Source organism: Lonchura striata, chromosome 2, assembly GCF_050655825.1.
Source record: "Lonchura striata isolate lonStrDom1 chromosome 2, ASM5065582v1, whole genome shotgun sequence".
NCBI lineage: Eukaryota > Metazoa > Chordata > Aves > Passeriformes > Estrildidae > Lonchura > Lonchura striata.
This window is the reverse complement of record NC_140704.1, coordinates 6,058,056-6,085,286: the sequence shown is the minus strand read 5'-3', so window position 1 is coordinate 6,085,286 and position 27,231 is coordinate 6,058,056. Positions and strand designations below refer to the sequence as shown.

General features: G+C 43.7%; 1 long non-coding RNA gene across 1 annotated transcript; it reads right to left on the bottom strand.

Annotated features, from left to right (window-relative positions):
* Window positions 1-225: 225 nt before the first annotated feature.
* Window positions 226-8,410, bottom strand: LOC146768100 (uncharacterized). Its single transcript, XR_014950482.1, has 2 exons — window positions 7,325-8,410; window positions 226-6,792 (listed from the first exon to the last, which is right to left on the bottom strand). It is a non-coding gene; the product is annotated as an uncharacterized LOC146768100 (long non-coding RNA).
* Window positions 8,411-27,231: the final 18,821 nt, after the last annotated feature.

Below are 27,231 nucleotides of genomic sequence, written 5' to 3'. Positions count from 1 at the left end.
GAGGGAGCGAGGCCTTTTCAGGGGTGATTAGGAATACAAAGGGCTGTGCCTGACAATTAGAGAGAGGCTGTGGGAGTGTGACAAGCATGACTGGAATTTGGAGCAGATGAGCACTAAAATCACTCATGGCCACAGCTTTATGTTTCAGCAGCAAGTGGTAAATTTGGGGGACGTGTCTTGTTGTTTTGGGGTTTCATTAATGTAGATTTTTTTTTTTTTTAAATAGCTTTCTCAGGGAGTTGGGAGGAAACTGTAGTACCGAATCATCCCGTGGTGGAGGTGGGAGCTTTTGCAGCATTTAGATCTGGAGTAGAGAGCGGTACCCAGAAACAAACTGTAATGAGAGCGTGTCCTTTCAGAGCCAACCATCAGGGAGAGCAAATCAATCATGCCCTGCCCTCCGCTGGGACCAGGGATGATTGATTCAGCTCCTGTCCGTGGCCGGGATGTGCACGGACATGAAAGGAGCAGAACAAAGACCCCATTACCGCAGTGGGCAGAGAGAAGGCTCCCCTGCTGCTTGATGCATCTCTCCATCTCTCCCTCTCTAAGCCATTGCAGCCTCCCCCTCTTTGTCCTCCTTTCTCCTCTAGTGCTTTGATCCTTCCTGCCCCTGCTTTCCAGCCAGCCTGGCCCCAGTTCCCTTTTCCAGCTACTCCCAGCTGTGATATTTCCTTGTCAGGGAAGTCCTGATACCCTCATGCTGCAACTGCTGCTCCTGGCCTATCCTTGTGGTCAGTCCTTCTTACCCATCTATTTTTCCTTCCTCAGCCCTGTTCATCCACTCTTGCAGAAGTGATGATAAAACTCAGGCTCAGACAAGTGTCTGCATTTTTGGATACCTTATTGGTGATGTACTGGCCTCCCAGTTCTTGCCTGTGGTTCCTGATGTCTGTTTCTCTCTTTCTGGGATGCTCCCACTTTTCTTTATTTATTTGTCTCAGTTAGGACCATGGAGTTGAGTCACAGAAGTGGAATGGAGCATAGTTATTTTTGGTTTGAGAAGAGTTTCTGTCCCTTCCCACTGCACAGAGGAGTGTGAAGGGATGAAAATTTGCCTGTGATTTTTCTTCCCTACACTTTTTGTTTTCACCCACATTATTCATAGTCCCTGGCTCTTCCCCCTCAGGGCTTTTCTGGGCTCCTGTTGCTGAGCCCCCCCCAGAAAATTGATGGCTGCAGCTGGCAGTGCCAAGGGGTGAGCTAAACGGTGTGAGAGGTGTGGTGCTGGCCTGGAGCTGACTCGCTCTCTGCTGAGTGGCTGACGAGTTTCTGGCACCCCAAAAATGGATGGTGTGAACCTTCAAGCTGTAGCATCTCAGAAACCTTCTAAGACCAAGGGCCAGTGGGGGCTTGTCCCAGCTCCAGATGTGGCTCTTGGTGGGCACTGAGTCCATCCAGCTGGAGTTCACAGGCTGTGGCATCTTGGGTGCTGCTTTTTTTGGGACTCCTCGACTTTCCGAGCAGGATCATGAGTGCTAAGAGCTCCAGCAACCCAAATGCTACTCTGGTTGGCCTTTGGCTTGTGCAAACAGATTCCTGTTGCTTGTTTTTCCAGGAACAAGAGGCACAAGCACATCTTCATAAGGCCAGGGGAAGGTTTGGTACTCCAGGGTACCTGGAGTTCATCAGCTCTTTACTGATCCCAAAACATGTAGAGTGGATCAAAGTAAGGAAGACTGGCCCTTCCTCTGCTGATCCATGGGACAGTCCTCCCTTTAAAATGCCCTTTGTTTCTCAGCTCTGTTCAATCACCCCTTCATTACTCATTCAGTCTAAAAGGAGTTTCTGGTTGTGCCGAGTGAAGAATTTTTATTTCTCCAATCCATATGCCCGTGCAAGCTCAGCAAAATCCACTGGCACAGAGCAGCTTGGTTAGAATTCTGCAGCTCCAGGGGTAGGCTTTGAGCGTGTTTTTTTCCCCTTTGTCTTTGTGTGGACACATACACACACACAAGGAGAGGGCAAAGGCTAAAACCTCAGAGGGGCTGCTTACAGTTTCATCAATATTTCATGATTAAGAAGGTGACAGAATTCTGCTTTATTTAATAAGAATATTCCCTAGGTAGGTCCTGTTTTCCCAGCCTGCTCCTGTAATTACAAACTGTTTGTGCATTAGCTGAGCAGCTTCAATGGGTTATCCCCCCCCTCAACTGTTTTAAATTAAGGAGTTGACTTTTGCCTTGGTCAGACCCATGCTTTTCCTGGAAACCAGTGACATTTTTCATAGATTGTTTTAAATGAATCAGGAAGGGAAGAAAAGAAAGTGTGAGAGAGGAACTGGGTGTGATTGGAGGAGCTGAATTTCACCCTCTCTGAGCACAGCTTGTGAGCATCAGGCCGTAGTAGTCAAAATGTCAGAAGAGACTCTCTAAATTAAGAATTATAATCTGGGGGCAGCATCGCCCACCAGCTGGATAAATGGTGGCTGCAGGGAGGGTTTGGAATCACATTCACCACTGCCACGGCCCCTGCAGCAGAAGCTGTCACTGGGGATTTCCACAACACAGGATGCAACGGGACAGAACCTGGTTGGCTTCTCAGGGCTACCACAAAATACTTTTCTGTGAGTGTGCTCAGTGCTCTGCAAGACCCTGGTGCTTCACAGACAAAGAAAGCATGAGGAGCCATATTTGCCATATTTTGAGCTCCCAGCATAGAGATTGGAAGAGGCAACAAAAAAAACCCACAGCAGGTCTTTGGCTCCCCTTCATTCCTGCAGCTCAGTCTGGGTTTGGACTCAGTGGGGATGGACACAGCTCCAATGTGAAATGGGGACAGGTTGGGTCCATGGGAGCATGCAGTGGTGTCAATAAGGGGGAAAGGAGGGTTTGGAGCTCCTTAGCACTCTCATCTAAATAAATCTGTGGCGTTTTGAAGTGTTTCTGTGGCTGGGGCCATGTTGGTTCATATCCATCTCTTGGTGTTTTGAGGCACAGGATGCATCAAGGGCAAGCACAGGGGTTTGTGCTGGGGGCTTTGACCCTTGAGGATCTCCTCCTGGTGGGTGTAACACACTCTTCTGTGAGCTTCTGGGAGAAAAGCTGATTTTCCCCATGGACAAAGCAATGGACATCAGGACCCTAGGAACTCTGCAGCTCTTGGGATTACTCCCTTAACAGTATATGTTTCATTGGCATCTCCAAGGGATGATGTTAGATGGTCTGGAGGTGTCAGTGTGGGAAAGCTCTGCCCTCTCAGGACTCCCCACCACACTTTCTCTTTTAGTCCACAGTCACAGCTTAAAGGAAGGAACGTTTGCAGTGAGCACATGGCAAGCAAATGACAAGGTGAGCCACCGAGGGGTGTGGGAGGACATGGGCAGAATTTTGGGAGGTCGCTGCTCCTGTCCTGCATCCCCACATTCTTCAGCCTTAGGAGAGCAAATTCCAGAGGCGATCAGCGATTCAGCCTGTGGCAGGATCAAAGCTGCCTCATTGCCAGGGTTTGTCTGATGTTTGGATTCTCTGGCACAGGGACAAAGCCAGGATTATCCATCAGCTGGGGCACAGAGAGCTGTATGTGCTCATATGTGTGTCTCTATTTAGCTCCTCTCACATCAAATACTCCTTGGGGGTCTCCATTATTCCTTCTGCTTGGAGCTCTCTTATCTACCTGGCTGCCTATTTTTATGAAACTTGAAGGAACCTCTAAGCTTTGGGAAGGTTTCATCTCTTTCTTATTGGTGTGAAGTGTCTGTTTGGTTCAAAAGTTATTTGGGATGAAGATACATCAACAAGAGGTGAGGATTTAATAAATAAAGTAGAAGTAACTATTCATTTTCAGTGTCACAGCTCCCACCTTGCCTCTCAGCAGGAGTTAAAAGTGCATTTTACAAAAATGTCGTATTTTCCCCCCCACTTAAATGAATATCAGAATACATGTAATTGGAAAGGCTCAGTAAGTGCCATGAACACGTGCTCTGGGTAAAGATAATTAGTGTGGTGTGAACACCACTGCTCACCTGTCTTTTCCCTCTGAACACATCCCAGCAATCTCTCCTTCTCCTGGATTGTTTTCCCTCAGCCAACACCACATGGAGTCAGTGTGGTGCAGCAATAGGATCTGAACAAAGAGGGAAAACCCCTAATCTGTGCCTATATATCCCAAAGAACATTTAAGCCCTCCTGAAAATGTCTTCTGGGGCATGGGGACATCTTCCAGTAACCTTGAACCTGCGGTCTCTGTGTGGGACACCAGCATGGGTGGTTCAGACCAACAAGGCAGAATTATGTCCCACTGTTTCCTACATTTATTTGGGACTCTGATGATGTGGTCTGGGGTTTCCACCTTCTCTGTGCTGCAATTTTCCTCTGGTGAAATGAGGTGCTGCTACTCCCCTCGTGTAAAGTGTTTTGGGGTCTTCAGTTGGGAAGCAGCCCAAAAAAATTATATATTGTTGGGAAGAACAATATAAAGCCCCAAGTTCAGAAAGTGACTGAAAGAGCTGTTGGCAGCTTAGCTATCATCTCTGAGGGATACTCTGAAAACCTAATGTCAATAAATGGGGCCTGTGATAGCTCTGAAAGTTCCTGCTGCATAAAGGTGAGATGGGAGTGACTCTGAGAGGCTGCAAAGGCTCTATTCTCTGTGGCAAATCACTGGTTAAATCTGAGCTGGGATTAGGCAAATTTACTGCTCCAGGTTTAAAAAAGGAGAATATGAGGTTCTAGAGGGTAGACATGCCTGGTAGGGATAGTGCTCAATCTATTTTTTTTGAGACCAAAATTTATAAATGATGTTGTCCTGAGGAAACAAGTTGCCTTAATGAACTTTTTCACCAAGTTCAGCTCTTATCTTGCCCCAGGACATGGGTTTGCCTTTAATGGAAGTCTTGAGACTAAACAAACAAACAAACAAAAAATGATAACTACTTATTAACTGTTTATGCTCTAGCTGAGAGCTTATGGCTTGGGCTGTTTGCTCTTATTTAATGGGTAATTTTCCTACATTCTTGCATGTGGATGAGTTTATACCATTCTGTTTGAGCTTTTCAGAGGTGGGGAGGCAGCTGGGGTCAATAGGAAGCACAGGCTGTGCTTTGCTTCATGGCAGAGCCTGCTTGCAACAATTAGAAGTGGATACAGTTCTGCGACAGCTGTAGAAGGGATCTCCAGTTTAATTAGGCTGAAGATCCCCTTAGCAGATGCACAAGGGTCTCAGGAGTAGGAGGAGCAGCTGGACTTCATGCACCCATGTGAGATGCAGGACAGTGATCCAGAGGCACAGGGAAGTCAGGGGGTCTCTGAAGAACGTTTCCAGTTGGCTGTAGTGCCTTTCCAAGCTCTCCCATGGCTCCCAGCCCTGGGGCTGATCTGCAAGGTCAGACTGCCCCGTGCTCCCAAGAAGTTCTGGAAGATGAATTGGCAGAATCAACCTTAGATGTTAAGGGAAAGGAGGGAGTCTGCTCACTCTGCGGGGCTTTTGTCCTTCAGACTCACCACTTGCTTTGGCCAAGTGAGGTTCTGCTACGTGGTGGAGCATGACACCAGCTCCAAGGGCTGCCCTGAGAGCTGGGTGCCCCAGACATCTTCTCTTGCACCACAAGGCACCACGGTGAGGTCTGAAATCACCAGCTGCACCCATGGACAGCAGGTCTCTGATCTCATGGGCTCCAACACCTTTCAATCCTAGAGGTGCTAAAGCATCTGTAGGACCATAAAAAGTTGTCTAGCACTCCAGGGAATCCCCAGCTGCTCAGCCTCTCTGGCCCAGCTGATTCAGGGTGTCTCCAAAGAGGAGCCTTGGTGCTGGGCTGTGAAGGCTGCTGGATGAGCAGCAACACTTGAGTGCATGCCCACGGACACAGCTTGGAACTGACTGCTTGTCTCACTCTTTTCAGAGGATATTTTTTCCTGCTTTGAATGTACAGGCAGGCTTTTTTCTGTGGAAACCAGCACTGACTGGACTAAAAGTGGAGCAACCTGGGTACCTGGGTCTGTAGAACTGGCTGTGGCACAGACACGGCCAGCAGTGGTAGAGTGGAGGAAGAAAGGGCAACTCCTTCAAAAGATGGGTCAAATAGTCCCAGTTCTTCCATCAGTGGATGTCTCCCACCAGCCAGAATACAGCAGAATGATACACATGACTGAAGAAATAGCAGGCATTATTCCTGGAGTTCCCTGCAGCCTTTCAGAAAGACAGCCTAGCCAGGGAGTGAAGCCACAGAAGTTATTTTCCCTACTAAAGACAACACAGAATGGATGGGTCTCACAGATGCATCTCCAAAGCTCTGATTGTGCTGATGACTCCGTTTGCTGCAGTGATACTCACTGAGACAATGAGAAAAACCTTTCTAGAATGCAATTTCTCAGAACAGGTGGGATCACCTGAAAATTGGCTCTTGGTTAATAAACCTTGATCTGCTGAGTCACGTCTTTGTGCATCCTGGGCTGGTCTGCTGTGACCCAGGGAGGTTTTGTGGATCTGAATGCAGGAATCTTTAGCATCCTTGTGCTGCTACAGAATCCTTAAAAACAGTTTCATCAAGAGTAGTTGTTACTGTGAGAAACTATGCCTCACTCGCAGTATGCTTCATGCAGTCAAGGTCTAGGAGAAAGTTATATAGCAGAGAGTAAACCCCACCTACAACTTACTTTTTTTTTTTGTTTTTTTTTTTACAGACAGATGTCAGTGTCTTTGAGTGCATGCTACTTTTCAAAGGGACTTTGTAAGCTGATAACATTCTTCTGAGGCTACACAATACTTAGCACTGCTCTAACAATTTTTATCTTCAAAGTGCTCTCCCCTGTGTGAAAGGAAAGTCAGTCTCTTCCCTGAAGAATTTCAAATCTAAAAAGACAAAAAAGGGTTAGTGGAGAATGGAGCTACGTGAAGCAAGTTCTCAGACAGTAGTTCACTCACTATAAACAAGTCATTTTTGGTTAAACTGAAGCTTGGCAAAATCACACCACATTTTCAGGGTTTTTCACCCCCAAAAATATAAGAAAAACATTTTTGAAAATATTGTAGTCTTGTACCTTGCTGTTTGCTAAACCAAAACTTCACAAACCAAACTGGTATTTTTATTGGAAATATAATTATCTTTTTTTCTTCTAAAAAGAATAAATATGAAAGAAAACTCACAGAAGGAAACAGATAATTCATTTTTTGTTTCCTGGTTCAGCCACTGAATCACAGAAAATAAAATCAATGCGGGGAAGAGCCTTTAAAAAAGAAAAACATTATAACCCCCTCTGGAAAATGGGAGACTAAATGGTGGTGGATACCACTGCACTGATTTTTATGGTCGACCTTCTGGCTACCCTTGCCCTTCCCAGCCCCATGTCATGCATCAAAGCCAGCTTTGCTGTATCATGATTACCTGAGCACGGCACTGAGATGCAGCTGCATTCCTTCATCCTGTACAGACCAGGACACGCTCAGGAATGGCTCTGCACAGCACTTCTGCCTCTTAGCTCCTCTTTCTTCATGATCAGCAGGCAGCAGAAGGACCACAGGAGCTTCTGGAGGTAATAAAAAATACTGTGGGATGGCTGCTGCAGATTACTTCTGTCGTATGATCCTATTTGGGATGTAGGTAATGTAGGTAGGATGGGCAGCAGTGAGAGGTGAGACAACAGCCTTCACCACTGGATAGCTCATGGATTTGGGCTGAGCAGCCACTGGGTTGAGAGTTTTAGGTATCTTCTTGCCAGATAAGAGCAATTTTCCCTTGAATATTCATCTTCAGTATCAGTGAAGACCCAATAAACAGCTATGTTGATTGGAGGGAGAGTTTGGACCACTGATAGGATCCTGGTTTTGAGTTATGGTTGCAAACTGCATGAGCTGTGTCCTATAAATGAGTGTGGCAATGGCCAAAGGAATGCTGCCTTTGTGAAGGGGATGAAGCATTTTCCTTGGTGGAAGAGTGTGGAGAAACTGCACTGATTCACATTCAGTCTCCCTGCTTTGAGGTGGCACCAGTGGTCAGTTTGTGGATCTCAAACTCCTTTCTCTTCTCATTTGTGGTGAGGCTGCTTGGAGGGGCCTTGAAGGAATATTTTCTCCTAAAGCAAAGGCCTGACTGTGGGTCTCAGATTCAAAGAGACAAAAGAGAACTTTTAGCCAGGCAGAAGCCTGGGAAAGAGCTGGAGAAGAATGTAAATAATTATTTATCTCTCTTGTTTTTCACATTGTTTATAGTTAAGTTCTTTCATTGTGCGTCAAGCACTCTGCACGAATGTTTGGGTTGTTTTCACTTCAGAACCAATGGAATTGGTCCTCATGAAGCTCTGTATAGAAGAGCAGTGTATTTTGAATAAACCAGAGTTTTACTCTCAGCAGCCTTCTGGCCAGAGTCTTCTCATTCCCATCCTGCCTCGACAGCGACACCTGGTCATGGTCTTATTCTTGAAGGATGGAGTTTTTGGAAACCTCCTATCCTGCAAAGGACTGAAAGCATGAAACCCATCCCTCACTGGGGTCTGCACACCCTGCTGCAGACAGAAGTTGTACAAGGGTGCTGGAGAGTATGGTGAGACTAAACAGTGGGACTTTCCCTTTCCTCAGAGTACCCTTGCTCTGCACACCGTGATCACAGCTCACACCACAAATTTACAAAAGAAGCAATAAAAGATCACCATGAGCACTCTGAGAAGGCCCAGCATAAGGCCTCAGCCTTAAAATAATTAGTATTGATTTGCTCCAGTAACTCAGGCTGCCTGTGATAGTTCCACAAGCTACATCTGCCTAGAGGCTTTGTGCTCAAAATAACTTCTTTTTCCGCTCTCCTCCAGCTCCCGCTTCCTTCGCTCCTCCAAATCACTGCAGAGTAGCGTTCTGCAGGGAGCTATGAGGAAAATCCCATTATAGACTGTGTGGGAGCTCAAAAGATATTCAAAAAAAGAGAGCCAGGTTAAGTGAGGTTGGAGTATTAGAAGACAAACCAGGCCAAGCTTCTGTGGTGTTTTGCAGCAAACAACTGAAATCAGCACCGACAAAATAAGTTCTTTCAAAATTTTGTTTGAGAAGAGCAAACACCCTGTTGTCTGCAGGTGCTAAAAAGCTGCCTGGAAGTGTTGTTGAATAACTTTTAAAAAGTCTCCATTTCTTACCACAGCTGTGCTAACAGCACAACAATTCTCCCTGGTCTTCTCATTTTGGAATATAACCCTTGCAGAGGGGCATGTCTGTTTGCATTTTCCCTTTAGTGACCAGCACACATGGATGGGCTGAGGGAGATGAGAGAGCCACAAAGGAAGAAAAGGTTCTCTAACTGACCACAATTTCTCCTCCTCCTCCCCTGGTTTCTAGAAAACCTCAGGGAATTTTCTCATGCTTCTCCACAAACAGAACAGGAAGGATTTTAAAGAAAAACTTGGGGGAGGTTGGAAGAAAATTAGTTCAATGTGTTCTGCCAGTTGATCTCCTTATGCAGCCATTACACTCTACGTTGGTTACCTTAAAGCTTTTCTGACGTGTGCAATTACTGGTCCCCAGAGAGACTGAAAAAACACATTTCACAATGTGATGCTGGGGCTGCCCCTGGGCCCCAGCTCCTTCCTCTCATAGTTGGGCACTCCTCAACCCCCATGTACATGAATACATTCCAAAGTGTCCCATAGCAATGTTTTGGGTAATTTTTCCCACCTATTTTTCTATTTGCAAAGCCAAAAGAAATAAAACAAATAAAGGCTCAAAGCTTCTAATAGAATTATATAAATCATTGAACTGTTATGTGGTAAAGTAGTCATGACCTGAAAAACACACACACACTATTCTTATGCTCTTTTGGGAGCAGACCCACTCTCCAAGTGGTGGGAAATCTCTTCCTGTAACTTTCCAGAGATGCATACACCAAAAGTGGGGGAGAAATATCCTTCCAAGCATCTAAGAAGCAGCAAAATTTTGGAGTATGATTTAAAGGAATGAATACTATGATAACAATACTTAATATGCAATGAAGCCTTAGGTCACTGGGGATGAAGCTGGACCAGCATCAAGACCCAAAATGATTAAATAAAATGGGGATGAACTTCTTGGGGTAGGCCAGTTTTCTCCCTGCTTTAAAAGCACTTTATTTCTGAGAGAAATAGATAAGGGATGCAATGGCATGGGGAAAAGGAGCAATTATCATATTTCCATCAGTGATCTGCTGGTTTCAGTGTCATGTGGCATCATGTGTGGTTGTGTGTCCCATTCTGTGTACATGTGGATCACTGCACACACCTTGTACTCCTGAGTCTGGGCCTTCCAGCTCTGCAGGCCTGTCCTCAGACTAGATTTAACCTCTGCTTTGAACAGAGCAGCTGGGGCATGAGGAGGGGGGCAGCAGATGGACTTCCCCTGCTCAGCCCCCACCTCGTTCAAAGGGACTCAGCCTTGCTTTGATCACACTTGCAAATTTTACAGCTGAACGGATGCCAAAATAGGAGCTGCTTTCTTGAAAATCTGACCTCTAATAGCCTGCTCTGCTGAAAATGAGGAGACTTTGACATTTTTGGGTGGGATTCAGCCCACAGATTTAGATGTCCAGCTGTCCAAATTCCCATTATAGTCAGTGAAGGTCAGGGATGTCATGCATTTGTCTAAACACAGGCACCTGATGTCATTTTAAATGACCTCTTTTATCCAAGATATCTCCCTGGGGCTAGCAAACATTACCCAAAATCTATGGAAAACTGCACTCCTATGGAGCAGTAGCTGTGAGCTTGCCAGGACACCCCAGAACCTCTAATGGTACCAGATGCCTCTCTTAGGCAAAATATTTTATCTCCTGACCAATATTATGTAGAATCAAGAACAATGGACTTCTACAGATGATGAGCATTGACTAATCTCCATTGGTTACAAAAGACATTAAGCATCTAGCTTACAGTACTTAAACTTAAATTTGAACATAAATTTAAGAGTCAATCTGACCCTAGATCCCATAAAAGAGATGATTCCTTTTGCTGCCTGCAATTCATAACCCAAGTGGAGCAGCCCTGAGCTCCTGGCTGGTGGCCCCTGTCCCCAACCCCAGTGTATTACAGCAGAGTGGCCAGGACACCTGTTAGGTCTGGCTCCTCTGGGAGCTCTTGGCTGGTTTGTGGGGAAGCAGTGACAAGGCTGTGGCTCCAAAAAGACCAATGGTACAGTGGAGCAGCCTGATGGCCACCACCCAGGATGGTTCCAGTTCACAAACTCTGGAGCAACCCATGCCCAGCTCTCCATGTAGTCCTTGACCCTGCTTTTCTCTTCTGCTGTTTGCACTTTGTTCATGTTATTCAGATTTCAGGTAGCGGTCATGGTGCTTTCACTCACTTGGAATTAAAGTGGTTTTTTGCTTAATTTTCAAGCTTATATAAATTAAAGAGCTAAGAAAGTGTATATGAATATGACCTCATTTTTCCCTCCTACCTCCCCCCACACACTTCCCCAGTTGACATGTTTGTGCAAATGTTGAAGATGAGTAACGTAAATAGACTTCTTTAACAGTGATAGCTTATTAAAATAGCATGGGTGTGTGAATTTCTATTGCTAACAGGGAACCCTGCTGCTTACCAGTGGCAATGCCACCATGCATTATTCAGCAGATGAAAAAGGCCATTGTTCCTGTGTTCAGGAATTAATCAGTTCAGTATGAAGATTACCTGTCACTGAAATATCCTGTTTACTGAGTCCATCAAAACAGCCCTCTGACAGCAGCTGGGTTTCCTCCATAGGGCCCTCTGTGCTAAAATACATGTTTGTAAATACAACAGAGAGCTGGTGGTGTTAAGGGGAATGCAATGCAAGAAACAACCTTTTCAATATGTCTTGTGTGCTGGAGTTTAAAGCCCGTTGTGGGGCAAGAAGGAAGAAATGCATGGAACAAGGAGCACCTGTGAGCTATAATTCAATCAATCTGAAATCCATAGTGTTATTTTGACAGATCTAAATCCGACTTTCAGGCTTAAGCGCTTTCCAGCTGCAGCAGAGGCATGTGAGGTCCTTGACTTCATTATTTTGCTTCCATGCCCTTTCTGAGATTGGGTACTTTTTTTTACTGAAAGTTGTGGCCTTTCTCCCATTTCTCTTCTCCTGGCCCTTGACCTCTCACTCAGTTCACTTTTCTTGCTGCCAAAGTGAGGTATTTGAACATCTGGCCTTGCCTATTTTCACCACTCTGCTGTATCAGATTAAGGAGGCCCAAGGTTGAACTGTGCTGTGGCATATCTAAAAAGACTATTGTGGACAGACTGATGGAACCAAGATCTGAGTGGACAAAACCAAAAACTTCTGTAAAGAAGAGTGGCCTGCTTGGCTTTTTTATTTTTGCTTCTGAGTGCCTGGGATATTTGAAACAGGTAGAAATGCTACTTATACAGAGTACCCTCAATTTTTTAGTTATGCACCATTTTTCTCTGACAAATACATAATAAAATATCCATTAAATGAGATCCCATACCTTCAGATGCACAATCTGAACTACAACCAAGTGATTTCCTGAGTGGTGACAGAGGAGGTGGATGGAGCTGTCCCCGTTGTGTCTCCAGGTCCTTGCAGAGCCCTGGCTGGGCAGAGCAGATGTGCAGCAGCAAGGTGCTGCCTGCCTCTTTGTCTGCAGATTTCAGTCTCTCTCCCTTAATTTGCCCAGATGCTGCTTTTAATTAAGCTCCAAAAGTTTCATGGTCTTTGAGACCTCTTCCACTCCGTCAATTTTCCTAGGAGCTGGCAGGCAGTGTGATCACAGCCTTGCTTCTGCCTAAATTCAGGCTGAGGTGTGTGCACAGAGATGGCTGCTTCCAAGCAGGGTTAATGCATTCACCTGGGGTGTGAAATATCAGCGATGCTGCGTGTTTCCCACACGACCTTGACTCTCAGAGTGACTGGCCATATGCTCACTTAAGCTGATGGCAATTTTTTTCCCTCTTGTTGCCTTCAGGGGGTGCCTGATCAGGGCTGTAATCTCTGTGTGTCTGTAATCCCAATCAGGAAATGAGCCCGCACTTGGCTTTATTTAAAATGTGCAGGTTCCAGGATGGTGATGTGGGGGCTGGTGTCTCCTCCTGGGTCAACTACACCCAGTAATAAATACCAAGCCTTGCACCCTCCCAGAGGAGTGCTGTCCCATGGCCAAGGACTTCCATAGTGTGTCACTGCCTCTGACTCACAGCTGTAATTCAACTGGGAAACCGGCAAGGAGTGTAATCCAGGGAATAGGCTGGCCTTGTTACAGGAGGAAAATGTCCCCTCACAGAAATGCAACTGTCTCCATGACTGTTTACTCTTAACTAGATAAAATCTGGTAGCTTTGAAAAGATGTTTTGAGGATGTTATGCCATTTTTGAAATTTCCCAAGGAGAAAACTTGATTATTTTAATGGAGAGGGCCAAAGAAAAGATAATCTCTTTAAAAGGTATTTGGGGGCAAGATGAAGTTGGGGGAGGAGGGGAACAGATAATGATACTGCTTTTGAATATTCCAATTAGTATTTTCAGAAGAAAACTGTTTTTAGAAGTGTTTCTTTGTTCTTTTGACTGGTTGAGTTAGTCTGAATGCTGGTGTCTCTGCTTTTACTCTATAGATCATGTCCCTGGCCTGGCCACTTGAATTCCCTAAGCTAGAAACAGCTTCTTTCATTGCAAGTATGTCAGCCTCTGCTCCAGGCTCTGTAATAATAACTCTTTCACTTCAGCTGATGAGATCTAGATACCAATCTTACTGAGGTCACCAAAGGAAAAAAAAAAAGGGCTTGGTCACTTCTCCATTGACAATTCAACACAAACCATATATCTCTGCTTAGGGCGCCTCACACTTCCTCCTAATTTTATCCAAATTGCACAAAAAGCACCTTTGAGATTTCACTGAGCTTAAAAAAAATAAAAAATAAATAAAATAAAGCCCTCCATGACATCATATTTGGTACCTCCAATGTCATAGGCACAAGTGGCAAAAGGGTTCTCGTTTTATTAATGCCAACCATCTCTAATGGAAAGGAGCTGTGAGGCTGACCTAAGCTCTCCTCAAATGCAAAGCACAAAAGCCCTGTAGCCAGAGACATTACATAAAGCTAGTAACAGCCTTTTCTCTGGTGCTAGTGATAGAGAAAAAGGAGCAAATGAATTCAAGTCTGTTTATCCCCATCTGGTTAGATGATGTGTTATTGGCAGGCCTGGCTGAATTTGCTTTGTGTGGCACCTTATACAAGACACCTAAGGCATATGTCTTCCAGATAAAAGCCAAGTCCCCTGATTAAAGGGTCAAAGCAGAGTGCTGACAGTAGGAAGACGAAGCAAGCTGTTACTGAGCTCTGTGGAGGGATGGGAGCAGAGATTTCAGAGCAAGACAGCGAAAAGCTGAGAAAAGACGCATTTCATCCAGGCAGAGATACCAGCATTGAAAGGACTGCACAAGATGCAAAAAAAAAAAAAAAAAAGTACCTGCTGTTAATGCAAACTGCAGAGAATTCCCCTGCAAGGACCCAGACAGGGGCAGTGGTGTGTGTGAAGGAGACCTGCAAGGGGTGGATGTGCTCCTGCAGAGATCCTGCACTGGTGGCCTTCACCCACTGCCCTGCCTGTCCCACCATCACCTCTTTCTTTCTCCTCAACCCCCCAGCTCTGGGCTAGCTGTGGGGACCTTGGTCTCACCAGCTCACAGGATTGGGGTGCCCCAAGAAGAGGCACTGACCTTTTCTAAGTGGCTCCAGGTCCTCATGCATGACCAGCACCAGCACTGGTGTGTAAGGGCAGTCAGTGACCACCATTTACCCCTCTCTTGTCTGTATTGCCCATTCCTTGAGGTTTTTGCCATTTCACATCTCCTCTGGGGACAGCGAGGCAGCCCTCCTTGCCCCCCAGAAGTGGAGAGCTGAACCTTCCCTGCAGGAGGAATTTCCACCCCCCAGCACCAGGCGTGCTCCAGCAGCCGTGGCTCCATCCCTGGGGGCTGGCTCCTGGTGCCCTGTGGAAGAGACTGCTGCACAGGATCCCTGAAGCAAGGATTAATTAATGAGTGTTTGCACAGCACTTTAAAGGTGTGAAGAGCCATATAGATGCTGCTAAGTATCATTGTTAATTATGATTAGGTGTAATATTGTAATATATAAATATTGCACAGTAAATAGCTTGAAGAGCATGAGAGTGGATTTCTCAGCAGTCAGGGACATTTTGTTTTTAGAGCTGGAGACACATCTACCCATTGGACACAAACCTGGTCTGGAATTTTGAAGGGTGCAAGCAGTGGGAGGAGAATAGTCAAAAAGCTATTTTGGTGGCAGACTGACTGTATGGGTTTTTTGTAGGGAATGAGGAGAAGACAGAACAAAGTGGCATTTTAAAACAAAACATTTGAAAAAAATGACTACTGAATAAGCATAATTTCTTCAGTCGATTTTAAGGAAACTAAAATCTCACCAGCAGCAATGTTTTTGCCAAGATGTGTTTTGTCCAAAGGCAGGTTTTGGTACTGAGCCCTGAGAGGGGTGGCTGCAGACCCTGGGGTGATCCAAAAAGCCACTTAGAATTTTTCCTTCCCTGTTACAGGAGTTTTGGTGGTTGCTGGAGGGGTTTCATCTGCACCCTTCAGTGTCTGTGCCAAATGTTCAGGTCTCTGTCTGGGTAGGCAAGCAGTGCCTGTCCTCGGTTCTCTGGACTTTTCTGTGAGCATCAGGATCTGTGTGTCCACCCTCTGGTCACCCAGAAGAACCAAGGTGGACAAAAACTGCCCTGCACATTGCCTCTGTGCTCAGACTGAGAAAATGGGCTGTAAATCTGAGGATTAAGCTCTTGAGCCAGCACACCTGACAGACTTGCAGTTTTAAGTGGAATTCTGTTAAAGTCAAACACCTGAGTATCCCTGAGCCTGGGGCCCTAATTTCTCAGATTCTCACTTTCCTCACCTGTAAGCCTGAGGACAATAATTCCTTTTATGAAACAGGTGGAGATGTATGGCCAAAGGGCCCGAAGACAAGGAGAGTTAACTTTTATTAAGTGGATTCTGAAGGCCAGAAGGACCCCTGTGATCGATAGGTCTTGTCCACACACCCTTCCCCTGCACATTCTTTGTACCAATCCTTTAGTCTCTGTTTTAGTTCTGGTTGTTGTTATTCTTTGCTTTAACCCCCCCTGACACCTCCACCTGCCTCCCCCAGTGCCACCCCAGAGAACAGATCTGTGCCTTTGATAGGAGGGTTGCTGTGAGGATGAATTTGTTAATATTTGTTAAAGGCTATAATTTGCTGGCTGAGGGGCAGGTATATTAATCAGGGGCATGTGAATGCTATTGAAACCCTAATTTGCCAGAAAGAAAGGAGGAGAAGTGAGTAGAGCAGGGAATTAGCACATGATAAATCTACTTAATATACAGAAAGAGAAACTTATAGGGAGTGAGCTGCTCTGCTTCCTCTCCTTTCTGTCATTCATGCCTTATTAATAATGCTTGTGATGTTAATTTTCATCTCACACAAATGACAAATAAAAAGGCCTGATTTATATTGTTCTTGAAATGCAAAGCTTCATACACAGGCTTGGAGAGAAACACTGATCATTCATTCCCCCTAGTAAACATAAATATTCAATAATTAATATTGAATTTTCGGAAGGCTGATCTCCTCTCTTGATCTCTACAGCAGCCTGTTGACCCTGTCATGTGTTACAGGCAGCTTGAGACTGAAAACTGAGCCTCATCTGTATCTGCAGATACCAAGTGAATCCCAGCTAAAAGCTGCTGTATTAACTGCCTCTGACTTGCCACCACTGTGTTACTGCCTTGCTGAAGAAGTAGCACCCTGAGTACACCTTTCATGCAAAACTTTGGAAATTATTATCCTGTATTTGCTCAAGGCAGTCCTTGATATGCCCCATTCCAGCTCGTAGAGAGAGTTTTCCTGCACAACAGATGGCAGGAGAACCTGGTTTTCCCAGGGTGTGCCCACTCCTACCCCAAGAGTCCTTTGAGGTGCACTGAAACCTCTACCTTGAATTTTCTTCTATATTATGTGATGACCTGTGCTTTCTCCAACCCTCTGCAGAGTACTCAAGCACCCTCTGGAGGGAAGGAAATGCCCTGAAGGAGGAAAAGAAGCAAATAGTTCAGTCCTGCAGGGAATTTATCTCTGGCTCCTTCCTTAGTGCTGGTGTGTCGAGAGCAGGGAGCTGGAATTTTTGGCTGGTGAGCACTGCTTCTTTCATCCATGAGGACAGCAGTGAGGAAAAGCCTGCCCATAAATTCTCCCAGCTCAGGGCAGCTCATTGCTTCTGTAATTGCAATATTTGCAGCTTTCAGACAGCACAGACCACTCCTGCCAGCAGGGTACCAGCTCTTCTTGAGGCTCAGTCCACAGAGGAGCATCTCTGTCAACTCACCAAGAGCCACTAGCACAGAAACCTCTTGTGACCTGTTGTGTCACCTCTGAGAAGAGTCTGCAGCACTCACTCTTTTCTAGAACATCACTGCCAAAACAGCCACAGAGGAGGAACATGGAAAAGTCAAAAGAAGGAGTAGCTTCCAATGCATGTTATTTTGTAAATGGGCATTAAAATAAAAAGTAACACAAAACCACAAAACCCAAACAACTCCAAGTCACCCCTAGCACAACAAGATTCCTCTCTGGACTTCCTAGTGGTTTAATCAGAATTTCTTCCTCCTTGCTTGACCTCCCACAACACCCCTGAACTATAAATAAACTTGTGATAGTTATGACACAAAGCAGGCATGGAAAGTGGATGGAGATGTTATGAATGATCTCTACCATTTGAAGTGTTACCTTGGTGTATCTTTTGCCAACAACCAAGACAAGAGAAAGAAGAGAGAAAAACAACTGAAAAATATCTTCTCATTTTGCACTTTGAAAATCATTCCTTTTTAAAAAAAATGCTTTTAAATGTATAGCTGTTTTGTGAAGTTTTTTCTCCCACTAATAAATGGCTCTTTTGCACAATAAACATGTAAATTGGGTTATCAAGAATTTCAAATACACTGTGTTCTCTTTTGGGTGTCATAAATATCACAGTGTAACCTCTGCCTCTGTTAGGTTCTGTTTCATAGTCAAGACAAAGGAAGAATCATTCTTACATATGTTCCTTACTCTCTGGAAATGGCTTGTAGTAGGTTACCAGTCAATCCCTTGGGAGTCTGTAGACAGACCCTTTCTTGCTATAAATTTGGGGCACTCCACTGAAGTCAACAGAGATTATACAAATGGAGGATCTGACTCTGTGTGTGTCTCCCACTCCCTCATGCATGGTCTGCTTTAATCAGCTGAAGCAGAGAGCTTGCTGTATAACCCATTTGAGGAAAGAGGAAAAAAATAATATTAGAGAAGTGATCTTCTTTATCTAGGGCATGGATTTTCTGCTTGAAGCTTGGGCTAGTGGTGATGGCTGGAAAAACCTTGTGGGTGAGTGTTTGCAGGTCTGTAGTGACTGAGAAGAGCACTATTCTATAAGTATTCAAAACTATTTTTAGGGGTTTCTTGTTTATGAAGCACACTTCTGCCAGTGGCACCTCTGACCACAGCAGCATTACTTGTTTGAGGCTGCACTCTTGAGTTCTGTTTGCTGACCCATTACTGCATCAAAAAGGGAGAGATTGAATTTAGCTCCAATAAAATTGCATTAAGTTTCCAATAGACATCTTTTATTTCCAATTGGATATGGCATCTCCCTTTGAAAAAAAAACAAGTGCAGTGTTTTCAACAAAAACCTCTGGAGGTCTTATCTGTGACCTTCTCTCCAGAACTTTTAAAAAAGTCCTGTTGGATTAGGTACTTACTTTGTTAGAAAACGTACCTTTGAACTAATATTGATAAATATTTCTGGTTTGACAACACTTGAAAACTTGCATTTTCAATGTAGCTAGACTCATAGGATTGCCCAGAACACTCCAAGATGATCTTTTTTTGTAGAGTAAGGAGGTGATGGACTGTAGAGTGGGGCATATTTTTCTATTTCCATAAATACCTATAAAATCTTCTTTTGTCTAGACATGAACTACATGTTTTTATGAGCATTTGCTACTCAGCATTCAATAATTTTTTCAGACAACAATGATCAGGTGTTTGGTTTTTAAACTGTTCCTCCTGCACATCCACTACTTCCACAGGGTGACTGGCTCCTATCTGACTAAAAGAATACTCCAAACAGGAAAACAATAGGATGCTGCACTGTGCTTTATTGAATGCTGAATATTATTAGTTCAGCCTGGCACAAATGTGGAAACATTCTGGAAACTGTGTTTGTTGGGTTTTTATTGAATGCCCAAAGTCCTAGCTCTACTTGTTTACAAAGAACAAGCAAAGCAATTCTACAAAATACCAGGAATCAAATTCAAGCTGTTTTGTTTACACTCATTTACCAAATCTGTTTCCATTCTCTGACTAGCTCTCATTGTAACTACAGTTTATCAACATTTTTCAAACGCCAACATTTCAGTGAAACAGATTTGTTTGGGGGGAGGAAGAGGAAATGTTCACTTCATTCCAAAAAAAGAAGACTACTCATGAGTCAAATTGTTCAATTTGTTTTTAAAAAAAGCCCTATTTTCAATTATCATTCCACATATCTTGCAAGTTGCTCATCTGAATCAGGAAGTTTTCAAGATATTTCTAAAAGAATCCTAAAAAAGCTGCTGAGTGACAATTGCAAATTTACCTTGTTTCTATCCAGTGAGAATGTTTCTGAGTACCCCTATGTAGGACAAGTACTTCATTTCTCTTCATATCTCTGGTGCTTCAAGTTTTAATAATTATAAATTATGAAATTAATAGTTAAATAAATAATTTTAGAACTAGAACTAGAACTGCAAGTGTACACAAACACCCCGAGGGCTTTAGAGAAACAATATAGGAGGAACTAGAGCTAAGGGGGACTAAATCAGTATGTTCTTGTCATTGCTTAGAAGGTGATACCTGTCACATTATTGGCTTCACCTCTTCCCCTGACCTGTTTCCCTACCTGATTGCAATCCCTGATATACATACTGAGAGGAATCTGTGGCATAGACTTGTCTATAATTTCTCATTCTTACTCAAAACAGAAAATCCAAAAGATTGTGCATGGTCCTCAGTGGAGTGGGGCCTGAGTTAGGGCTGTGCTTACAGCAGAACTGAGCCCGACCTTCATGGCTGGGATTGCTGATCTCTAACATTACTGATTACTTAATATCAAATGTTTTGTGTCTGAAATAAGTTTCCTGGTAGTTTGACTTAACAAGTATGGTTTGTACAGCCCACATACTTTTAAAATAATTATTTTCCTCCCACAGCTATTAGTGAAAGCTGTGACATCTTCCCCTTCTTCACAGTGATATGTCATCTCTGCTTCAGCACCAGATGGTCCAGGAAAATGAGCAGGAGAAAAAAGCGTGTCTATTTTCCCCTTCCTCAACATGGCAAAAGAATAAATGTGAAATAAAGAAAGTGTTACCTGTGCTAGGTATAAAGGATAAAGCCTCTGGATTTGATGGCTCTCTCTGCCAGTTTCCTCCTTTGCTCTTCCTTCCTTGCCCCCTCCACCAGCGCAGTCTCAGCTGCTAACTGGACATTATGGATGGGCTGGTCCTTCCCTCAGACCATCCTCCTGGAGCTTCAGGAGCAGGAAACACCTCAGCCATCTTTTTATACCAAAACCTGTTGCACATGGTGTATCATACCTGACCCATCTCATGATTAAGGCTCTCTGTTGGGATTAGGAGAACTGACATTGGTTTCTGACTCTGCTATGGGGATCTCCAGTGACTTTAAATGTTGTTCATGCTTCGTGGTCCCTCAGTTGTCAAGAGGAGACAGCAACTATTGCTTTTTGAACTGCATATTTAGAAGCAGGTCTTGTCTGTGGATCCTGAGTCAGGCAATCCGAGTAGGGATTCACTCTCAAGTCTAGAAAGGTGATTCTTACACTCACACCTGAGAAGAAAATCTCAGAAACCTGAACTGAATATGATGGAGAAAAATAATATCTATACACATGTAGAGGCAACTGACACAATAGTTTGGAAGAACAAGGGGATCATTGTCCCACCACCAGACTGCCAGGCCACAGTGCCAGGCCATCCATGCCTTAGCTTTGGCTGGAAACTGAAGATGGCAGCAAATATACTCTTATTAAACTCCAGGCTGGTACCCAAGCTGTCAGAAGGGTTAAAAGCTGTGGTGTCCCCTCCTGTGATGTTCTGAAGCCAGTGTTTGCCTTTATTCAGTCTCAGTGTTCAGAGAGAAAGGAGGAAGAAAGAGGAGTCAAGGATGGCCTTTCCAGCTCTCCTGCAGCCAGAATTCCTCACACATTAAGGCTCCTTCACACACATCTGCAAGTCCTTCACAGAATCAGAAAATGGGTGAGGTTGTAAGGAACAACAGTGGGTTGTCTAGCCCAAAGTCCCTGCTCAGTCAGGCTCTTCCCAGAGCACATTGCACAGGATTGCATCCAGACAGTTCTAGAATACCTCCAGTGAGAGAGATTCCACAACCACTCTGGGCACTCTGCTCCAGTGCAGTCACCAGCACAGTGAAGAAGTTCTTCCTCTTCACCCAGACTGGAGCAAGAACAAAGGGAAGGTAATAAGCTCTAGTTAGCTTGTAGGGCTTCATCCTCCCTTTTATTTTGAGCTAGAGCTGCTAAACCAGCTTGAAATTCCAACTGTCCTACCACTGCTGCCTTAAACTGCAACATCAGGTCGGCAATCCATGCAAGGGACAGACCTTTCACACTGCAGGCACGTTCTCCCTGCCCTAGTGGAATATCCAGTCTTGCAGTCTAATCTGCTTGCATGGGAGGAAACAGAATTCATGAGGGAGTGAGCATGAAATTCAGCTGTGAAATGTCTGTCCCCTCGTTTTATTCTGCTCTCTGCTCACCAAAGTGTTTGTTAATCTTCAAATTCCCTTCAACTTCTGCTCCAGTGAATACATGTTTCGGAGTTTCCTACTACATGCTTCTTGTCCTTTCTCTTGAAAGGCCTGTCGTTTATCAGATAATAGAAACAGTATGACTGAGATCTAGCACAACTCAATAAGGATATAAAATATTCTGAGTGAGCATCTTATGAAGAAAAGGGTCTTGAACTTCCTTCAGCAATAGCTTGACAAAAGCAGGAATAAAGAGTACCTTTGCAAAAGCATAAGTTGGGTCATAAGTATTTTCTTTCCCAAATTATAGCTGTTTATCTCTTCTGATAGGCATCCATCAGAAATTGTTTGAGCAGTCACCCATAGTTTTTATTCTTGGCAAAATGCCATGCTTCCATTTTCTTTTCATTACTGGCTTACAATAAATTGCACTCATGTCCCAAAAGCAAAAGTCTCTCCAGTCCATTATCATTCCCTAGGGTCATTCCTTCAAATGTAGTTAAACTTGGATCTCTCTTGCCTCTGAGGCATCTCTCTTTTTTAGACCCTTTTCCATTTGGACTGACTAAAGTTCTAAGAGGTTAAATTACTTGGCCAGGGTCATGTAGTGAGTCTGGGCAAGAGAGAGAGACCCTGCACATGACAATAACCAGCCAAGCCCCCAAGCCCCAAGCCCTCAAGCAGTATAAAAGGATTTTATAGGCAAACCAGCTCAGAAAATTGCAGACTCTTAAATAGTTGAGTTTATAATGGAAATACTAAGAGAAACCCGACTGTAGCAGTGGAATAGTAGTAATGCATTACTTATTCCATTAATGCCTATGTTCTTAATAGAAACAGGTTCATTACATGGTAAGAAGCAAAGTTTGCATTAAATAGAAACATCATTTGGTGTTTTATTGATTAAAAGGAGATTAGATTTCCATGATGTTCTTTAGCAAATAGGATGCCTCGGAGGAAATGTATATATTTATATTATAAGCAGGAGGGTTTTATTACAGCATAATGGAAAGAAAATGTATCTCATAATGATAGTTTATATCACAAAAGGGATCTGATAACTAAAAGTTTAACTCCTAACCTAGCACTGAAGTCCAGGAATCTGTATTCATGTTTTAGTACAGAACTAAGGTTTTCCATTTGGAAAGTCTATTGTTCCATACTGCAGGTGACATTAAGGTTAGACCCTCACTTCTCACCCAGAAGATGAAATCAAACCTGTCCCTGTGGACTACGTGGTGAGGGCAAATTATTACACTGAAATATCAGCATCAGCAGGAACATAATAATCTCCAATCAGCAAATACATGTTGCACCCTTGTTTCACTTCTCCCTGGATCCTTAATAGTATAAATATCAGCAATGCTAATCACCCCCCAGTGATTTAATTTCTCTTTCAGACACATGTAGCTGTGAAGGCATACTTGTTCTCAGCTTTAGGACTGTGGCTGATGGGCTGAAATTCAGCTGTGTGAGAGCCACCTTTCCATCTGCCCCACTGTTGCATCAGAGTTGATCCTGGTATCCCAAAATCACCACTGAAGCTTTTGTTTGCAGACCAGAAAATTTTGTTAGACCAGAATCACATCATCTCAAATTGGAGAACATCCTGATGAAGGCCAGGGTGGGCTAAGGCACCTTGCAGACTGCTCTGATTTACACCTTGAGCCATCCTCCAAATGCTCTGATACCTATTCCCCAAGGACTGCCCTGGATTCAGGCTGATGGATTTAAAAATGAAATCTTTAAAACTCTGTGTGGATCCCTGAGCTGATATGAGTGTGGGGGACGTGTAGGCTGACTTAGAAACAAGCACCTCCATGCCCCAGTGTGTATTTCCAGTTCAAGCAGAGAAGAAATATGACAGCTGAGTACTTTTTCAGGGGTGGATGATATTTTACTGAGTAACCCAAAGTGGATGAGTTGTTTCAAATACTCCCTCAGTACCCAGCCTCCCTGAGACAATATCCCTCTAGCAGATGTTGCCATTCATGGATCTATGGCTTGAAAAGAAACCCATCACTTTTCTATCTGCCATCCATCAAGTCAGTCAAGAGTTAATTGAAAGGCTCCCATTAACTTCAGTGGGGCCAGACTTTGCTCCTAAATAATTCTGAGGAGTTCAATTAATGTTAATGGACACCTAATGCCAGTAACTAACAATCTCCCCTTAACAACATAATTATTTCTTGACAGATGTTGGACTAGTAAATAATCTAGTGGTCTTTGGTGGTAGATGTAAGACAGCTTTGGAAAAATGCCCCTCATGGCAAAGTAAAAATGGTTTTCCACCAACTACCCTGCAGATGGTCAGATTTTACAGCTTGGCTGTGTTTTGATGACCTTTTTTTTTTTTTTTTTTTTTTAACTATGGTTTAAATATGTATGATAGGAAGGAAATACTGTAAGTGTAGCTTGGTTGGCTTTACTGTTCTGCCAGAGCACAAGAATATAGTTCCTAAGTGCTTACTGGCAAGTCTGACCTGATCATTTCTGGCCTAAATTTCTGTAAAATAAAATACCTATTTCTAAATATCTGTAAAATGGGGTTAAAGGCACCTGTGGCTGACTATGAGTTTTACCCAGGGAGCAGCAACAGCTCTAACCACCCTTTCACCAAGTGCTGCATGTAAAGATGCAGTTGTTCAGAGATACAGCAGGTCAGGATTTCCAGATGGGTGCAAAGGATGAGGTGGGAAGAAAGACCATTTTAAAGGCCTCCCAAAATTTTTATTATTTAATATGACAAGTGCCTCTTGCTTTCAAATAGCCAAACACAAAAAAGACAATGTCAGAAGAGTAAAGACCAGAGAGACCTGTGGAAATTACAGTCTACTTCATCCAGTGCCCTCTGAAGCCCAAGTCCCTGCTGTGCTGTCCTTTTGTTCTGCAAACAAGGGTTCCCAAAAGATATCTCACATTTGTCTCACAGGATGTAATCCAGCTACTCTATAAGTAATGATGATAGCAACAGAAGCATGGAATAAATCAACAACAGCTTCAAGAAACACTGCAGCTCTTCAGGATGAAAAATGACAAATTTCTGAAGAACTTGTGGAATATCTAAATTTCTGTTGAAAAATCCAAACTCTTGCATAAGTGAGGACAGGGAGGAATAATTAGAGTTGGGAATTAATGGGATTCCCTTCATTTTAACCAAAGAGTCATTAAGTTTGCCCCTGTAGCTTACCCAAGCTGTGAGATCAGTGCAGCATTTCAGCCTTCCTTTGCATCTGCCTGCCTTCCATATGCAACCTATGTGAAAACCTCCTTCACTCACAGAAGCCTTTTTCACCATTTTCAGAGGCCAGATCTAGAAAAGACTGTTTCTGTAACCATGTCCCCCTCCTGCCTGGCAGCCTGCCTGGTGCTGCCTGGCACCAGCTTTGCCTCCTGGGCAAACAACAAAGGTCTCAATAACTATTGTTTTTATAGGAATCAGGCAGAATGATGATATTTATGCAGTCCAGCATGTGTCTGATTCAGATTAAACTGTGTGAGGACCATTTTTAAGGATATGGTTTCCTTTTGGATGGTACTGAATGTCTTCTCAGTGTGTTTAATGGTGCTAGACCTGGACAGGAAAAAGGTAAATTTGATACATCTGTGAATTCTGTGTGTTCAAGAGCCTGCTGGGTAAATGCCAAATCATTTCCCAACACAGTCCTACCTGAAGATAAATACTAGGGTATTTGTTACAGAGTGTACTTGAGGGCACCAATCCCATATTTCAGGGAATTTGCCTGACCTGATGGTCAGAGCAGAGACAGAGGTGGGCACTGAAGGTGCCACAAATGGCTTCTTTTACAGCCAGTGTAGAGAAAATGGGTGTGATTATCTGACCTTAAAGCTGTGTGGTTTAGGACAAGCTGAACTGCATAACACAAGTGTCTGCTGCTCTGCACACAGTCAAGTTGTTCAGTGCAAGCCCTGGACCAGCTGAATCTCTCCCACCAGGCTTTGGATCTCTCAGATGAATGTTAAGTGGTCACTGGAGCAAACAGTGTTAGCCCAGGCCAAAGATGAAGATTTACAGTTTGTTGCTCACTTCCTTGAGAACTGTGATCACATATTGATCTGAGATGATTCCTGTGAGTTACTTGTTTTTATTTGTTGACATCTGTTCTTCAGTAATTTGGTAATAATGCACTACTTTTGCTTCCTGAATTTTGAGGCAACATCAAGTGTGACATAGTGTAAGGCAATGCTGAGAGCTGGGATCTGTGTGGATGAGAAATTCTGGATGGGACTGGTTGAGATGCAGAGAAGCAAAGAACATGATGACTAAAGACATAATGCTTAATCTTTGCTTATAAATAAAATAGGCTAAGGCCCGTGCTCTGGTACTAGAGCCACTGGCATCTCACAGCTCATGTCCATGCATTTGAACTCTCTTTTAATTAGACTAAAATGTGCCCTAGATTAGACTAAATGATCTAAAGGTAATTTTTGTGTGTGTGTGTGTTAGAGCAGATGTGGATGCTGATCATAGCATCCATATGTGGGGATGAAGTTAACATGGAGATGTGATCTGTGAAAGTCAGGAGTGGGTAATAGAAGTAATAGAAGGCAGGAAGGCTGAACCTCTCTTGTCAAACAGGGGAGGCTTTGCATCAGTGGTTGCAGAGGATGGACAGAAGGTTATGAGGTTTTAGGAATGATGTTTTCTGCTTGTGCAGACTTATGACCCTGGGTGAACCTGCCACTGCTTTATCCAGGCTCTTCTCAACTGTCATGGGCACTGGAGACTCCTCCAGGTGACAATTCCAATTCTGTGGTTCTGCAACAGTGCAGGACTTCATGGAGCTGAAATAATGTGCCAATCTGCATCTGTGACTCCTCACATCTGGCCACCGGCTGATAGTTCGAAAAACATAATTTTATGGTCCTGTTTATTGCTCTGTGTGGCTGTAAATGTGGATTAGTCCATTTCCAAAGTAAGAACAACGCTTAAGATAATAAGCAGACATTGGAGAAGAGTATGGGGGCACCTGGAACTTGTCAGTGCTGAAAAAAGTAAGGAGAAATTGTTTGAAGAAGTGAGATTTAAAGACAGATTTGGATGTGAGAAGATAGAGACCCAGATTTTCAACTGTTCCCAGCTGCTCTTGAAATACAACACAGCAATAAAATTAGGATTTGAAGCTCTGGGTGGCACAGAACTGGCAGATCCCTGGGGATTTTTATACCATTCACTTCAGGAATTAAAATTAGGAAATCCTGCTTGTTGGAACTGTTTCTTAGAATTGCATTTATAAATCAGAGTAACTCTACTTCTGGCGGATTTGAGTTGTAGATGGAGTAACTCAAAGTCATTTATAACCCCTTTAGGTCATCCACTAGAAGTATTTCAATGAATACCATAAGAATGTGGCCCAGGAAACATCCTCTCAAAGAAGGTTGGATTCCAGAGCACAACAAAAACAAGAATAGGAAAATGTAGCAATAAATGAACCAAGAAGACAAAAATACTTATG